The sequence below is a fragment of the Elaeis guineensis genome, chromosome 1, assembly GCF_000442705.2.
Source record: "Elaeis guineensis isolate ETL-2024a chromosome 1, EG11, whole genome shotgun sequence".
Classification (NCBI taxonomy): domain Eukaryota; kingdom Viridiplantae; phylum Streptophyta; class Magnoliopsida; order Arecales; family Arecaceae; genus Elaeis; species Elaeis guineensis.
Window position 1 is genome coordinate 144,969,589 of NC_025993.2, and position 16,831 is coordinate 144,986,419.

The following is a 16,831-nucleotide window of genomic DNA, read 5'->3' on the forward strand; positions in this document are numbered from 1 at the left end:
CTGAACCACAAGATACTGAAAATTGGTTGGAGAAAATGAAGAAAGCTTTTGCTATTATGAAATGTTCAGAGGAGGATAAAATAACATATGCCTCTTATATGCTCCAAGGTGAGACCTCTGATTGGTGGAGAATGGTACAGACTAAGCATGCTTCTAAGGTAGAGCTCTTCACCTGAGATAAATTCTGTAATGCTTTTTATGAAAAATATTTTCCTCCTAGTATTAGAGCCCAAAAAGAGCAAGAATTTCTCTTTGAGATAGAAAGATATGACTGTAGCATAGTATAAAGCAAAATTTAATGAGCTTGCTAAGTTTGCATCCAAACTTGTAGAAGATGAGAGGATTCGAGTCCATAAATTTTAAATGGATTTAAGAGCAGAAATTAGAAAAGGAGTAGCACCCTTACAGTTGATGACCTATGCAAATGTGGTGAATACTGCATTAATAGTAGAAAGAGAAATTTAGCAAGAATAGAAGGAAAGAGATGGTCAGAGAAAGAGGTTTAGGCCGGTCATGAGACAAGGTGGACAAAGTTCAACCTAGCAGTTCAAGAGACCAATTTGACAAAAAGTGATTAGACAGTCACAAACAAGTTCGATTCATTGTTTTTTATGTGGAGGGAATCATATTAGTAGGGACTGTCCTTTAAATATTGGTACTTATTTTAGATGTAGTCAAAAGGGTCACAGGATAGCAACTTATCTAGTGCCAGCTGAGAGTCAGATTGCTTCGATACCTGCAGTTTTTCGATCAGCTCAACTACCAGCAAGCAGTATTCCTTCTACTAGGCAGAGTAGAGTGGAAAGTCAAAGACCTCAGACTCAAGGGCGAGTATATGCCATTACTCAGCAAGATGTCCAAGCTTCTAATTCAGTAGTGGCAGGTACTATTTCAGTACTCAACATCTATGTATCTACTTTGTTTGATCCTGGTGCTACTCATTCCTTCATAACTGCTACAATTGTTATAAAGTATAATATACCGTTTGAACTTTTAGAGATAGTCATATATGTTGAAACCCCAATGGGAGATGTGTTAGCCACTAGTTATGTCTGCAAGTCTTGTGTTGTTAAAATAGGAAGGAGTTGGTGGCAAATTTGATAATACTAGATATGAGGGACTTTGATGTGATATAAGGAATGGATTGATTAGCTTCCTATTATGCCTCAGTAAATTGTCATAAAAAGATCATAAATTTTCATATTCTTGATCAGTCGAAGTTTAGTTTTGTGGAAAGTACAGTAACCATCCCTCTACAGATAATATCAGCCTTGCAAGCTAGTTGAATGTTAAAGAAGGGTTGTATAAGATATTTGGCTAATGTGAAGGATATACAAATGGATGAGTAAAAATTGAAAGATATTCTCATTATGCATGAGTTTTCTGATGTATTTACAGATGATTTATCAGGATTACCACTAGATAGAGAGATTGAATTCTCCATTGACCTAGTTCCTGATACAGGATTAATTTCTAATGCTCCATATCATATGGCTCCAGCAGAATTAAAGAAGTTAAAGGAATAGCTTCAAGAATTATTAGATAAAAGTTTTATTAGACCTAGTGTATCACTTTGTGGAGCTCCAATTGTATTTGTGAAAAAGAAGGATGGGAGTCTTCGACTTTGTATTGATCACAGGGAATTGAATAAGGTGACTGTTAAAAATAAGTATCCCTTACCAAGGATTGATAATTTGTTTGATCAGCTGCAAGGAGCTCAAGTATTTTCTAAAATTGGCCTCAGATCCAGGTATCATCAATTAAAGATCAAAGCAGAAGATGTGCCAAAAACCACCTTTCGAACCTGATATGAGCATTATGAATTTTTGGTGATGCCATTTGGATTAACAAATGCCCAAGCTGCATTCATGGACTTGATGAATAGAATATTTAAGCCTTTCTTGGATCAGTTTGTAGTAGTATTCATTGATGACATTCTGATCTATTCCAAGAATAAAGTAGAACATGAAGAGCATTTAAGATGTATCCTCCAAATCTTAAGAGAATAAAAATTATTTGCCAGATTCAGCAAATGTGAATTTTGGCCGGACAAAGTGGCATTCCGCAGGCATGTAATATTTAAGTAAGGTATTTCTATAGATTCTAAAAAGATGGAAGCTATTGTGAGCTGGGATAGGCTGATCAGTGTGTTTGAAATCCATAATTTTTTGGATTTGGCTGGATATTATCAAAGATTTATAGAGAAATTTTTTAAAATTGCTGCACCTCTAACCCGTTTGACTCAAAAAAAAGTCAAGTTTGAATGGTCAGAAGCATGTGAGAGAAGTTTTGAAGAATTGAAAGAAAGATTGATATTAGCCCCTATCCTCACTATACCTTCTGGGAGTGGAGGTTTCACAATATATAGCGATGCTTCTAAGAAGGGTTTGGGATGTGTTTTAATGCAGCATGGGAAGGTTATAGTATATGCTTCTAGATAACTGAAACCTTATGAACAAAATTATCCTACACATGACTTGTAGTTAGCAACAGTAATTTTTACACTTAAAATTTGGAGATACTATTTATATAATGAATATTGTGAAATATTCATGAATCATAAAAATCTGAAGTATATCTTTACTTAGAAGAAATTGAACATGAGGCAGTTGAGATGGTTAGAATTGATGAAGGATTATGATTTATCTATTAATTATCATCCAAGAAAAGCCAATGTAGTGGCGATGCATTGAGTAGAAAATCCGATGGTAATTTTATAATATTGCTTACTACTCAGAAGCATATTTTGGCGCATCTGATGAAATTTGATATTGAAATACGGAGGCATGAGCATGGGGCACAGATAGTGCATTTCAGAGTACAACCTAATCTAATTGAAAGAATGAAAGCTTCTCAAGATAGTGATTCAAAGTAGCAGAAAATTAGAGAACAAGTGACTGGGATACAACCAAAATTTCAAGTTCATAAGAATGGGCCTTTGAGATTTCGAAATAGAATATGTGTACCTAATGTTCTAGAGTTGAAAAGAAAAATCTTAGAAGAGGCTCATAACACTAGCTACACCGTACATTCAGATATCACTAAAATGTACAGAGATTTGAAACAAAGTTTCTGATGGAATAATATGAAAAGAGAAGTTGCACAATTTATTTTTCAATGTCTAACATGTCAGTTAGTGAAAACTGAGCATTAAAGATCAGGAGGATTACTGCAGTTATTACTGATTTCTAAGTGAAAATGGGAGCATATCACTATAGATTTTGTGACTAGTTTATCAAGAACTCCTCATAGTAATAATGCAATTTAGATAATTATGAATAGATTAACTAATCAGCTCATTTCTTGGCATATAGAGTTGGTCATACTCTTGAAAGACTAGCTAAGCTCTATATTAAGAAAATTTTGAGGCTGCATGGTATTCCTGTGACTATTGTATCAGATAGATAGGGACACTAGATTTGTATCTCAATTTTGAAAAAAATTGTATAAAGTCCCAGGAACTAAATTTAATTTTAGTACTGCTTGCCACCCCCAGACAAATGAGCAGTTAGAAAGAATTATTCAAATATTGGAGGACATGTTAAGAGTTTGTGTTATTGATCTTAAAGGCTTTTTGAGAAGAACATCTACTCTTAGTAGAATTTGCCAATAATAACAGTTATCAGTCCAATGTACAAATGGCACCTTATGAGGTATTATATAGAAGAAAATATAGATCTCCAATATGTTGGGATGATGTAAATGAGAAGAGATTATTAGGATCTGAATTGATACAGTAAATAGTAGAAAAGATTCGTTTAATCATAGAGCATCTTCGTACAGCTCAAAATAGACAGAAGAGTTATACAGATATCAAGAGATGAGTATTGAAATTTCAGATTGGTGATCATGTATTTTTGAAGGTATCACCCACCAAAGAAATTGTAAGATTTGAAATTCGAAGAGAGTTGAGCCTTAGATATGTTGGTCCATTTGAAGTATTGGAGAAAGTTGGTGCAGTTGCTTACAGATTTGCTTTACCCCCGACACTGACTGGAGTACACGATGTCTTTCATGTTTCTATGTTGAGAAAATATATCGCAGATTCAAGTTATATTATAGAGTATGAATCCTTACAGCTCAGAGAGGATATAAGCTATGAAGAGTATCTTATGCAAATATTGGATCGAAAGGATCAAGTATTGCGAAGACATGTTATTCCATAAGTGCAGTGGAGCAATCATTTAGTGCTAGAGGCCACTTGTGAATTAAAAAAAGAAGTAAAGCAAAAGTATCCATATCTATTCAAGAGCCCAGATATATTAATTGCTGGATAAAATTTAATTAAGAAAAGAGAATGTAATAATCTGGATCAGTTTAAGCCTAAACCTAGGCCCGAACGGGACCCACACCTTGGTGGTGCCCTATTGATTTTTTCTAAAACAGTTAGCAGGGGGGGTTTAAACCCCTATTCTCCCGAGCTTTCCCGAGCCATCCCCCACCACCTCTCTCTCTCTCTCCTCTCCCACTTCCTGTGCCGGCATCTCAACCTCTCGGACACCTCGGTCTATCACCGTTGGCTCACTCTTCTCCCTTGGGTCTTCTCTTTCTCATAACCTCTTGTTGCGGCCAATCCCCTCGTCGCCTAGTCGCCGGGAACGAGCGCCTGCAAAAGAAAGTCCACACTGACCGGAGGTGGCTCCGGCAGGGACCCTCCGATGGTCAAGTCAGAGAGGAGACTAGGCAACAGTGAAAAAAAAACAACGAGCTCAATGGGAGAGGGAGAGAGAGAGAGGGAGCAAGCCCAAGAGTTTCGAAAAAAGACCTCTAGCACTGTTGCCTTCCCCGATATATATAGTGGAGCATGGTATGGCGCCATCATTAATGACGCAGACAATTGAAGAATTGTCAACTGACTGGAGACTGTTAGAGTCACCGTAAAGGTGTCAAATCATCGTGGGGCTGTCAAATCACCGTGGGGCTGTCAAATCGCTAGGGTTGACCATGCCTTAGGTGGGATAATGCCCCTAGGCGGGAGTGCCGCATGTAGTTGTCAGGACTGACAGTCTCTGGCGATAGTACGGTGATTGGAGGAGCCGACCGATCATAGGTCGGCGGCCAGCTGAGGGGCGTCGGGTGAAAATTTGGGCCCCTTCGACAGTCAGTCAGGCACGTTGCAGGAGTCGGACATCGGACTCCATGGTGCAGTCGGTTGGGAGAGCGAAAAAGATCTGCCCGACCGACGTATCCTCGATCAGTCGGTAGCCGTCAATCGGTCGGTAACGGCACCCATCGGTCGGTCAATCGGTCGGGCGGGCGTCGGACATATAGGCCCGATGATGAGTCAGCATGAGTGGGGTCGGTCGGTATTCCCCAACAGTTGCCCCCCTCCAGTCCTGAGTCGGATGGCGCATTGGCCAATGTCCTTGTTTGGGCAGCAGCGTCGGGCGAAAGGAGTGGATTACCAGCGTGGCAAGTTCCGACCATCCCGTGGGCTGATATGACGACCGTACAGTGGGTTGACATGATGACAGGTGCCTCATGAATGTCGGGCGATTCGTTGGTGTCAGACATCCTGTCGGTGTCAGGTGTACTGTCGGTATCGGATGTCCTGTCGGTGTCGGACGTCCTGTTGGTGTCAGACATCCCGTCGATGTCAGGCATCCTGTTGGTGTCAGATATCCCGTCGACGTCAGCGCTGGACATCTCGTCCCATCGGGAAGGAAAACCGTCGTTCCCACCGCCCCTTCGGGGATACGAAACGTCACGGCCTCTGTGCCACGTGGCAGGCGGCCATTGGGACGGGTCCGTTGGAGCGGATGGAGGTGACGTGGCTCGATCTGAGGAGGGGTGCGTCGAACCGTTGGGCCGACGGACGGCCCGGATGATGCCACGTGGCATGATCTGGGAATCCCTCATCGATCGTGCCTTCATCTCGACCGTCGGGGGGTACTATATATACAGGGTCGCCCATATCCAGCTGTTTACCCCCCTCACTCTGCTGTCGAGACTCTACCCGCGTAGTCCCCTGTTCCAGGTACTCCGCTTTCCTTCTTCTTAGGAGTTCTCTCTTCTTCTTCTGAGGGCCATCACCGTCTTCGCGGTCTTCTTCCTTGCCTTCTCGCAGTCTGCTCTTTCTTCTTCATTTCCTATCTTTTGTTTTAGTCCATGGCTAGGACATCCCCACGAGGAGGTCGGTCGGGAGAGCCGACTGACGATCCTCGATCGACCCCGGAGGTGGAGGTCTCTTCACTTTCGGGGCCGAACGTCGATCGGCTCCGGGAGCAATATTGCATCCCGGAGCAATTTCGGCTGTCCGCCCCTGGTGCCAATGGTCGGGTCAATAGCCCGCCCGAGGGCCAGGTGACCTTCTACGTTGAGGACCTCCGGGCCGACCTTCGCTTTTCGGTTTCGTAGTTCGTTCGAAACGTACTCGACTATTATGGGCTATGCCCGGTGCAACTCGCACCGAACTCGGTTCGGCTAATAGTCAGTTTTGCTTTGTTGTGTCGGCTTTTGCCGACTGAACCTCAGATTTTCCTCTTCCAAGCCTTCTTTGTTCTCCGACCCCACCCTAAAGCCCGAGGGTGGTGGTACTTCAATCCTCGGAAGGGGCTTTCTTTCATCACTGGTCTTCCATCATCCATTCACGGATGAAAGAACCAGTTCTTGTTCGCATCTTCTTCTACTCCATGGGGGTTCCTTGCTCGTTGGGGGAATCCCCAAACCGAACCGAACCAAACGAGAACAGTCAGGTGGAAGCCGAAGACCGGGAAGACTTCCACCGGCTGAAAGACATCTCAGTGCCGAAGCAGAGGGAGCTCGTCACTGAGCAGGCACTGTACGACGTCGGCCTCAGCCTGATCCCTCGCTTAGGTCGGTTTTTCATTTTTCTTCCCCTTTTCTTTTTATTTTTCCTTTATGGTGCTAACCATTTATCGTCATTCACAGATATGCCGTCGAGATCACAACTGACGGCAGCCGACGTACGCCAGTACACCGTTCGAAAGAGGCTGACGCAAGGGACCGGGCCGTCGCGGCCTCCCAAGAGGCCCCAAGTAGCTCCGCCGAGTGAGCCGACCGGGTCAGGGGCGGAGCTCGTAATTGCGCTGTTGGCACCGACAGTGCTCGTCGAAGTCCCGTCCGAGGGACCGTCGGGCGAGGGCGCAGCCTCGCCTGAGAGAAGGGCGGCCGATGAATCGATCGACGGTGCGCCGGCTGCTCAGCCGGCAGAGGAGGATCGGGAGGAGGCACACGAGCTCGAGCAACCCGCACCCGCTGCTGCCGCACCCTCAGTCGATACTCGATCGGGCTCGAGCTTGCCGTCCTTCTCCGACATCAGGGCCTGGATGTCCGGCCGAGGGAAGGCCCCTATGGCGTCGGGCGACGAAGGAAGGTCGGTCGGTGGTGGGTGGTCGACCGACTCCCCATTCCCCGAAGGTTCGTCGGGCCTGGCCAACCACGACTTGGCCAGGAGGCTGTGCCAAGCGCTCCTTCTTCCAGCCGACATCGAGGCGATGAAGAATCAGCGTGTCTCCGACATGCTGTCTTCATTCTACCCGATGATGATCTGGGTGAGTTTCTCTCTTCTTCATTTTCAATATAGCTTCTGTGAGTTCGATCTCCTGACGGTCAGTCTTGTTTTGTGCAGCTGGTTTACAACATATCCGAGCTAGAGGCCGGATATCGAAAGTTCGGTGATATGCGCGCGGCTTGAAGAGATAAAGTCGCGGTCGCCGAAGCCGACCGAGTCATTCTGGTCGACCAGCTGCAACAGTCGATCGACCGAGAGGGCCGACTTGAGAGGGAGGTCACCCGACTCATGGAGGAGGTCTCCCGACTCATGGGAGCCTTGGCGACATCGGAGTCAGAGCTGCAGTCGGCCCGGGACGACGCGAAAAAGAAGTCCCGGACCGTCCGCTGGCTTCGGCACGAGCGGGACAGCTTCATCAAAGAGCTAAAGGACGAACGCGAGCAGCTCCGAGTAAGCCTCGGGAACCTCACTAAGGTCGAAGAAGGTCTATCCATCGCCCAGGCCGATGCAGACATCGCGAAGGCAGAAGCGGAGTCGGCGAAGGAGGCCATGGGTCGGGCTGTTGAAGACTTCCATGACTCGGAAGAGTACCGGGAAGAGCTTCTGGAGAGCGGCTTCCTTTCGTACTGGGTGGGGTACGAGGATGCTCGAAAAGCCATTCAACACCTGTACTCAGAGCTTGATCTCAGCAGCATTGTTCTACCGGAGTCGGAGGCCCCAGCTGCGGAGGAGACGGCCGACCCAGCATCGGAAGGCCTCACCACCAGGGCGGAAGCCGAAGAAGACGCAGAGCAAGCCCCCGAAGATCAAGCGGCCCCGACTACCGAAGCCAGAGTGGGTTCGCCGACCATCCCCGACCGTCATCCAGTGGAGGAGGCCGACTCTGAGGACTAGTCGATTTTTTCTTTTTCTTTTTGCTTCGGCTTATAATACTTGTAGTCGGGCTCTAGCCCAGTTTGTAAACTTGTCTTGATCTTTAATGAAATCAAAGTCAAAGTTTTTGGACCTGAACCTTTTCTTTCTGCATGTCTTTCTTTTTTCCTGTGTTGTGGAATGTATTTGAACACATAAGTCGCCAGTCCGATAGATCAGTTAGGACGTTCGGTAATGTGTGCTGCCATGAAGGCAAAGTAAGTTCCGACTTTGGATCGGTCTTCTGACGGTCGAGGGCTTAAGTCAGGCATCCTTCGCCCGGTTGTGAGTCGGGCATATTCGTTGAGTCGAAAGCCGACCGACCATCGGATAAGGCTTGACAGTCGGGTATCTTTCGACGCATTCAGTCGAATATCGTCTGGCGCATTTAGTCGGGGAAGCGATGATAAGTCAGATCCCGATACCCTTACGTCGGGTACTTACGCTGCGTCGCATGATAGACGGTGGTAAGCCGAATATCTTCCGACCGGCCGTAGCTCAGTCGGTGAGTCATGAATGCGACAGTGGTCGCATCGTACGATAGACAGTGGTAAGCCGAATATCCTTCGATCGATCGTAGCTCGATCGGTAAGTCGCGACGACGGTCACGCAGGCATTGTGCCTTTCTTTGGTCGGGGCTTAGTCGGCAAGTTAGCCAATCGTTTGGCCCAAAAGTTTGACCGTAGAAGGAGTGTTAACTTCCGTTGTCATGGACGGTCCGGCCCTTGTGGGTGTCCGATACATCGTCGGCGATCGGGCCGTCGGTTCCATGTGGACATTAAGTCTGAGTCGGGACACCGGGATTCGCCCTTCTTGGCGAGCGCCGATCGTCAGTCGAAGAGTTAAGACTCCGAAATTTGAAACTAAATTTGTATTCTGAATGAACAAGTACAAAGTTCATTGGTGATACAACTTCAGATTGTCAGCATTCTAGGTCCGGAGAATGGGTTTTTCTTCCAGAGTTTTCAGTCGGTAAGCCTTCGGCCCATAGGTGTCCGCTACCATGTAGGGCCCTTCCCAATTCGGAGCTAGCTTCCCTTGGTCTAGAGGCTTCGAGACTTCTGCCTTTCTTAGGACTAGGTCCTCAGGCCTGAAGAGCTTTGGTCTGACCTTGGCGTTGTAATATCGGGCTACTTTCTGTCGGTATGAGGCCACGCGAAGTTGAGCCTCATCCCGAAGTTCGGGGAGGAGGTCTAGGTCGGCCCTCCGGCACTCAAAGTTGTTCGGCTCTTGATACTGCTCGACCTTGGTTGATGGCAGCCCGACCTCAAGCGGTATCATTGCCTCCGTCCCATAGGCCAAACTGAAAGGCGACTCCCCAGTCAGAATGCGGGGGGTCGTTCGGTAAGCCCACATGATGGAGTTCAACTCCTCGACCCAGAGGCCTTTGGCCTCATTCAGTCGGGTTTTGAGCCCGTGTAGTATAGTCCGGTTGGTCACCTCGACTTCGCCATTAGACTGTGGGTGCCCGACTGAAGTCAGTCGGTGCGTGATGTGAAACCTCGCGCAGAAGTCTCTGAAGTCCTGGTTGTCGAACTGCCGTCCGTTGTCGGTGATAATGGTGTGCGGCAATCCGAACCTGAAGATGATGGACTTCTGAATGAAGTCCTCCATCTTTCGCTCGGTAATCTGGCCAGGGGCTCGGCCTCCACCCACTTGATGAAGTAGTCGATGGCAACAACTATAAACTTCCTTTGGTCCGATGTCGGAGGGAAAGGACCGAGAATGTCGACCCCCCAATGAGCGAAGGGCCATGGGGCGACAATAGGAGTGATTTGGCTGGCTGGTCGGTGTTGTACGTTGGCATACTTCTGGCATGGTTCGTACTTTCGGACCAACTCAGCCGCATCCTTCCTCATGGTGGGCCAGTAGTAACCCTGCCGCAGGACCTTGTAGGCCAAAGATTTGCCTCCCAAGTGACTCCCACAGATTCTTTCGTGCACTTCTCTTAGTGCGTAATCTGCGTTGGTCGGTCCCAAGCACTTGAGCAAGGAAAGAGAGAATGACCTTTTGTAGAGTCGGCCATCCATGATCATATATTGGGAGGCCGACCATCGGAGCCGCCTGGCCTCCACGGGATCTTCAGGGCTGATCCCGTCGGTCAGGTACCAAACAATCGGATCCATCCAGCTTGGTTCGGCCGTCAGTTGTAGCACCTCCTCGACCTTGTCGATGCTCGACTGCTCGAGATTCTCCACGAACGTCCGGCCCAAAGAGTCGAAAGCTGAAGTCGCCAGCCTGGAGAGTGCGTCGGCCCGGGCATTCTCCGACCTGGGGATATGGGAGATTTCGAAATATCCGAGGCACACCACGAGATCCTTCACTTTCTGGAGATACTTTGCCATAGCTGGGTCTCGTGCCTCGAATTCGCCTTTGACCTGCCCCACGATTAGCTGAGAATCGAAGAATACCCGGAGGCTGTCGATCCCAAGTTCCCTTGCCATCCTCAAGCCGGCGAGGAGCGCTTCATACTCGACTTGGTTATTGGAGGCTTTGAAGTCGAATCGAAGGGCGTACTCAGTGACTACCCCATCCGAGTTGGTGAGCAGGAACCCAGCCTCGCTTCCCTGAGCGTTTGAAGCTCCATCGATGTGCAGTACCCAGGTAGAGACCGGGTCAGGCTCGGAGACCGCAGCTCATCCGGGGTCCGCGCCTTCCGACCCTTGGTCGGCCGTCGGGCATTCTGCGATGAAGTCGGCCAGGACCTGGGCCTTTAAGGCAGGTCGCGGTCGGTACTGTATGTCGAACTCGCTGAGCTTCATCGCCCACTTCGCCAGTCATCCCGATGTGTCGGGTCGGCGCAATATCGCCCTCAGGGGCTGGTTGGTGAGAACCACAATGGCGTGCGCCTGGAAGTATGGGTGGAGTCGTTGTGCGGAGATGGTCAGAGCGAAAATCATCTTTTCTGTCTTCGAATATCGAGCTTCAGCATCGCGGAGCACTTTGCTGACATAGTAGATAGGTTGATGGGTTCGGCTCTCGTTTTCTCAGACGAGCACCAAACTGACCACCTCGGGGGAAGTGGCCAAATAGAGATACAGTGTCTCCCCGACCTCTGGCTTCACAAGCAACGGTGGAGAAGCCAGGTACATTTTCAGATCCTCGAAGGCCCGTCGGCACTCATCCGACCAAGAGAAGCCCTTCGTCTGCCTCAGGGTTTTGAAGAATGGAAGGCATCTTTCGGCCAATCGAGAGATGAACCGGCTGAGGGCGATGATTTTTCCATTCAACTGCTGGACTTCTTTCTTGGTGTTCGGGTGGCGCATGTCGATGATGGCCTTGATCTTCTCGGGGTTGGCCTCGATTTCCCGTTGCGAGATGAGGAATTTGAGGAACTTCTTCTAGGTCACTCCGAAGGCGCACTTAGTCGGGTTCAGCTTCATCCGGTGTCGTCGTAGAGTGTGGAAGGTTTCTTCGAGATCCCGGACATGATCCAAAATCTGCGCACTCTTCACCAGCATGTCGTCGACATATACTTCTATGTTGCGTCCGATCTGGTCTTTAAAGACCTTGTTGACAAGTCGTTGCTAGGTGGCGCCGGCATTCTTCAGCCCGAAGGGTATTACTCGATAGCAGTAGAGGCCCTTGGGGGTCACGAAAGCAGTGTGCTCCTCGTCTTCGGGCACCATTCGGATCTGATTGTACCCGATGAAGGCGTCCATGAAGTTGAGCAGTCGATAACCGGACGTCGCATCCACCAGCTGGTCGATCTTCGGAAGTGGAAAGCTGTCCTTTGGACAATCTCGATTCAAGTCGGTGTTGTCGATGCAAATCCTCCATTTTTTGTTGGCTTTCTTCACCATGACAACGTTGGCGAGCCAATCGGGATATGTAGTTTCTCTGATGAAGCCCGCCTCGAGTAGCTTGTCCACCTCTTCGTCGATGGCCTTTTGTCTTTCAGGAGCAAATGATCTTTTTTTCTGCCTCATCGACCTCATCGTTGGGTCGATGTTGAGCCGGTGGGTTATCGTCTCTGGGGGGATGCCCGACATATCTGCTGCCGACCAAGCAAACATGTCGGCATTGGCCTTCAGCAGCTCCACCAACTGTTGTCGTTCTGGGTTGGGTAGCTGAGACCCGACCCATACCTGTCGGTCGGGATTCTCCGCTATCGAGATGGGAATGAGCTATTCGGCCGGTGAACCCCGTTCTTCCTCCTCCCGTTGGTTTAGTTTGTCGATTGTCAGGGAGCCCTTCAGCTCATCGCTTTGGGTGGAGATCCGGAAGCATCGACGAGCGAGCTGTTGGTCTCCGCGCATCTCTCCGACTCCATTTTTGGTCGGGAACCGAACCAAGAGATGGTACGTTGAGACGATCGCTTTAAGGATGTTTAGTCCGGATCTTCCAAGTATGGCGTTGTAGGCCGAAGACACTTGGGCAACCGCAAAAGTCAAATGGACCGTGCTTTATCGTGGTTCGGTGCCGACCGTCACGGACAGAGTGACTTCTCCTTCCATCGCGACAGCATCCCCGGCGAAGCCTATCAAGGGCGTAGAGACCCTCTTGAGTCGGTCGGTTGATAGTCGCATCCGGGAGAAGGTCGAGTAAAACAAAACGTTCGTTGAACTTTCATTATCTACAAAAATTCTTTTTACATCATAGTTCACTATTGTTGCCGAGACAACAACAGCATCATCGTGGGGAGTTTGGATGCCCCGAACATCTTCTTTCGTAAAGGTAATTACGTCGTCCGGGCGCAGCTTCTTCGTCGGCTCCCCTCCAGCAGACGTCCCCGGGCCCAATCGCTTGAAAATCATATTGATGACCCCGACCGTCGGCTGATTGATCGTCGCTTCTTCAGTCGGCTGGGATCGTCGGTCGGCGACTGGTTGAGTCGGCGGGTTCCTCCAAAATTTACCGAGATACCCCTAGCGGATGAGAGCTTCGATCTCATCCTTAAGTTGGATGCATTGCTCAGTATTGTGGCCGTGGCCCCGATGGAATCGGCAGTACTTTCACCGATCGAGGCCCTTTGCCTTCAGAGGTGGAGGCCGTCGCAGGTACTCTTCCCCCTCGATCTCCATCAAAATCTGCACACGGGGAGCGGAGAGAGGAGTGTAGGAGTCATATCTGGGGCGTGTCGGCCTTGGAGTCTACCGTCGGGGTGACCTCTCGTTCCGTCGTGGGGGTGAGACCCGACTGTCGGTCGGGGGCCTGCCAGGTTCGGCGGGGTCCCGACCCTTTCTTCGCTTTTCCTTCGGACCCTTGAACTCGGTCAAGCGTCGGTCGGAGGCTCCTTCGTCCGCGCGCATGTACTTGTACGCGCGCTCCAACAGTTCAGCATACGTCCGAGGGAGGGTCTTATCCAGAGAGTAAGTGAACCGGGATGCCCTTAGCCCCCGTTTCATGGTCGAGACGGCCATGTCTCCATTGAGGTCCCGAACCTCAAGCGTGGCCACGTTGAACTGCATCATGAAGTGTCAGAGCGTCTCGTTTTCTCCTTGTTTGAGGGAGAAAAGGCTGTCTGACATTCGCGACGGCTTCCGACTGGTGCTGAAGTGGGCCACGAAAGAGTGCTCAAGCTGTCCGAAGGAATGGATACTTCCCAATCGAAGACCGGAGTACCAGGCTCTGGCAGCCTTACGGAGCGTAGCGGGGAAGCCGATGCAAAGGAGAGCATCGGTTGTCCCTTGAATCGTCATGAGATCTTTGTAGCTCTCCAGGTGGTCGATTGGGTTGGTGGAGCCATCGTAGGGCTCCACGTGCGGCATCTTGAACCGAGTGGGGATCGATTCATCGAGGATGAGTCGGGAGAGAGGTTGGGCGGTCTGGAAGTCGACATCATTTGAGGACTTCTGCCCGTCCACTTGTAGCTGTGCGAGCCGACGGTCGATTTCCTCGAACCTGCGTTCGTAGTCGTCGGCCCGTCGATGCTGGGAGACTCCAGGAGTGGAGTCTCCAGAAGAGTCCGAGAGAGAGACGGACGGTGTTCGCGGGCGCTTCTCCTTCCTTGCTCGTTCTAGCTGGGAGGAAGAATGCCGTCGGGACCGATGGGTGTCGCACCGCGGCCGCCCCTCCTCCTGTCGGTAGGAGCACTATGGTAGGTGCTCCTGCGGAGGCGACGAAGATCGATGCGGGCGTCGACGGCTGCTCCTGGAGGGCATCGGACGCGCTGTTGGTTGCCCGGCTGATGAAGGCGGCAGTCGGATCGGCTGTTGCTGAAGGCTCTTGACCGCGTCCGTCAGCACGGTCATCTGCCGTACGATCGCTGTGATTTGCGCCTCCATGGTTACCGCGGGATGTGGAGAGCTGGGTTCCGCCGCGGAGGGTGGAGGAGAGGCCTCTTCCCGACGGGAAGAGCGCCTCGCCGATCCGATGACCCTCGATCGCTGAGCTCTTGTCTTTGTCATCTTGAATTTCGTGGGGGTTACAATCCCTGGTGCTGTCGATGAAGCACTAACTTGTTACTGTGAGCGTTGCTTGTGCCCCCCTACCTGGCGCGCCAATCTGTTGCGGCCAATCTCCTCGTCGCCTGGTCGCCGGGAACGAGCGCCTGCAAAAGAAAGTCCACACTGATCGGAGGTGGCTCCGGCGGAGACCCTCCGACGGTCAAGTCAGAGAGGAGACTAGGCAACAGTGAAAAGAAAACAAGGAGCTCAACGGGAGAGGGTGAGAGAGAGAGAGAGGAAGCAAGCCCAAGAGTTTCGAAAAAAGACCTCTAGCACTGTTGCCTTCTCCGATATATATAGTGGAGCATGGTATGGCGCCGTCATTAATGGCGCGGATATTTGAAGAATTGTCAACTCACTGGAGACTGTCAGAGTCGCCGTAAAGGTGTCAAATCATCGTGGGGCTGTCAAATCACCGTGGGACTGTCAAATCGCTAGGGTTGACCATGCCTTAGGTGGGATAATGCTCCTAGACGGGAGTGCCGCATGCAGTTGTCAGGACTGACAGTCTCTGGTGGTAGTACGACGATTGGAGGAGCCGACCGACCATAGGTCGGCGGCCAGCTGAGGGGCGTCGAGTGAAAATTTGGCCCCCTCCGACAGTCAGTCGGGCACGTTGCAGGAGTCGGACATCGGACTCCATGGTGCAGTCGGTTGGGAGAGCGGAAAAGGTCTGCCCGACCGACGTATCCTCAGTCAGTCTATAGCCGTCGATCGGTCGGTAACGGTACCCATCGATCGGTCGGTCAGTCGGATGTCGGACATATAGGCCCGATGATGAGTCGGCATAAGTGGGGTCGGTCGGTATTCCCCAACACCTCTCTTTCTCCCACGCTCCCCTCCTCCTATTCTTCCTCTTCTTCTCCTCTTCTTCTTCTTCTTCTTCTTTTCTCCTTCTTTCCCTTTCTTGTGCCAGGTTCTCCTCTCTTGTCAGCAAGAAAAAAAAGAAAAAAAGAAAGAAGAAGAAGAATAAGAAAGAAAGGAGAAGAAGATGAGAGGAGAGACCCCATCTCTTCTCCTCCTTCCTGTGCGCCTTGTGTGCGCATGGGTGTGTCAGTGGGTCAAAGGAAGAAAAAAAAAGAAAGAACGAGAGACAAAGAGGAGAGACTCTCTGTCTCTTCCTCCCTCTCTCTGCGTGTGGGGGTTGGGAAAGAAAAAGATAAGAAAGAAAAAAAAAATACAAAAAAGAAAGAAAGAAAGAAAAAAAAAAAGGGAGGGAAATCTCCCTTACTCATTCATTCTCTTTTTCTTTCTCTCTTCCTCTCTAATATTCTTATCATTTCTCTTAAATTTTTTGAGCCATACCTTTAGTCCGATGGTGTTAGGAAGTTGGACAAGATTAGTAGTTTCTCTACTATGATAATAGCTAATATATAAAATAAATTTTAAAAATTTAAAAATTTGAGAAAGAATGATAGGATTTTTGAAGATTTTTAGAAATTAAATTTAAAAATATTATTATGTCATTAATTTGATACATATATGTGATGTTAAATTTTTAGGTCCTAAGAAACTCCAAAGGTGCACTTAGATTGCTGGTTGTTAGAACCTGCGAGGTAAGTAATATTTATATTTATAATATTTAATCAGAATTAAATGAAAATATATCTCATCTATTTGAAATAACACAAAGATCATAATTACATTTACTTTCATCATATATAGCATGTTGCGCAAAATTTCTTTAATCACAAACAAATGACTTGTAAATTGAAATAAATAAAGTTATATGCTATAATCGGATTAGGCTTGATAAATGAGGATTATTGCATGTTGGAATATAACATATCACAACTAAATAATATTGTATCAAATTGCATCAAGCCGTATAAAAGACACATCGAAAAGAAAAAGGAACATATGAAGTATATATAATTATTGATATATATATATATATATATATGTATCATTCGACTCTCAGTCTATTGTGTATGATGTCCGGATTTGAAAAATCCATCACGGGACGTAAGTGTGGATTTAAGATATCCGCCATGGGGCATAAACGTGAATTTGAGATACCCACCAAGAGACATAAGAGTGGACTTGAGATGCCCAC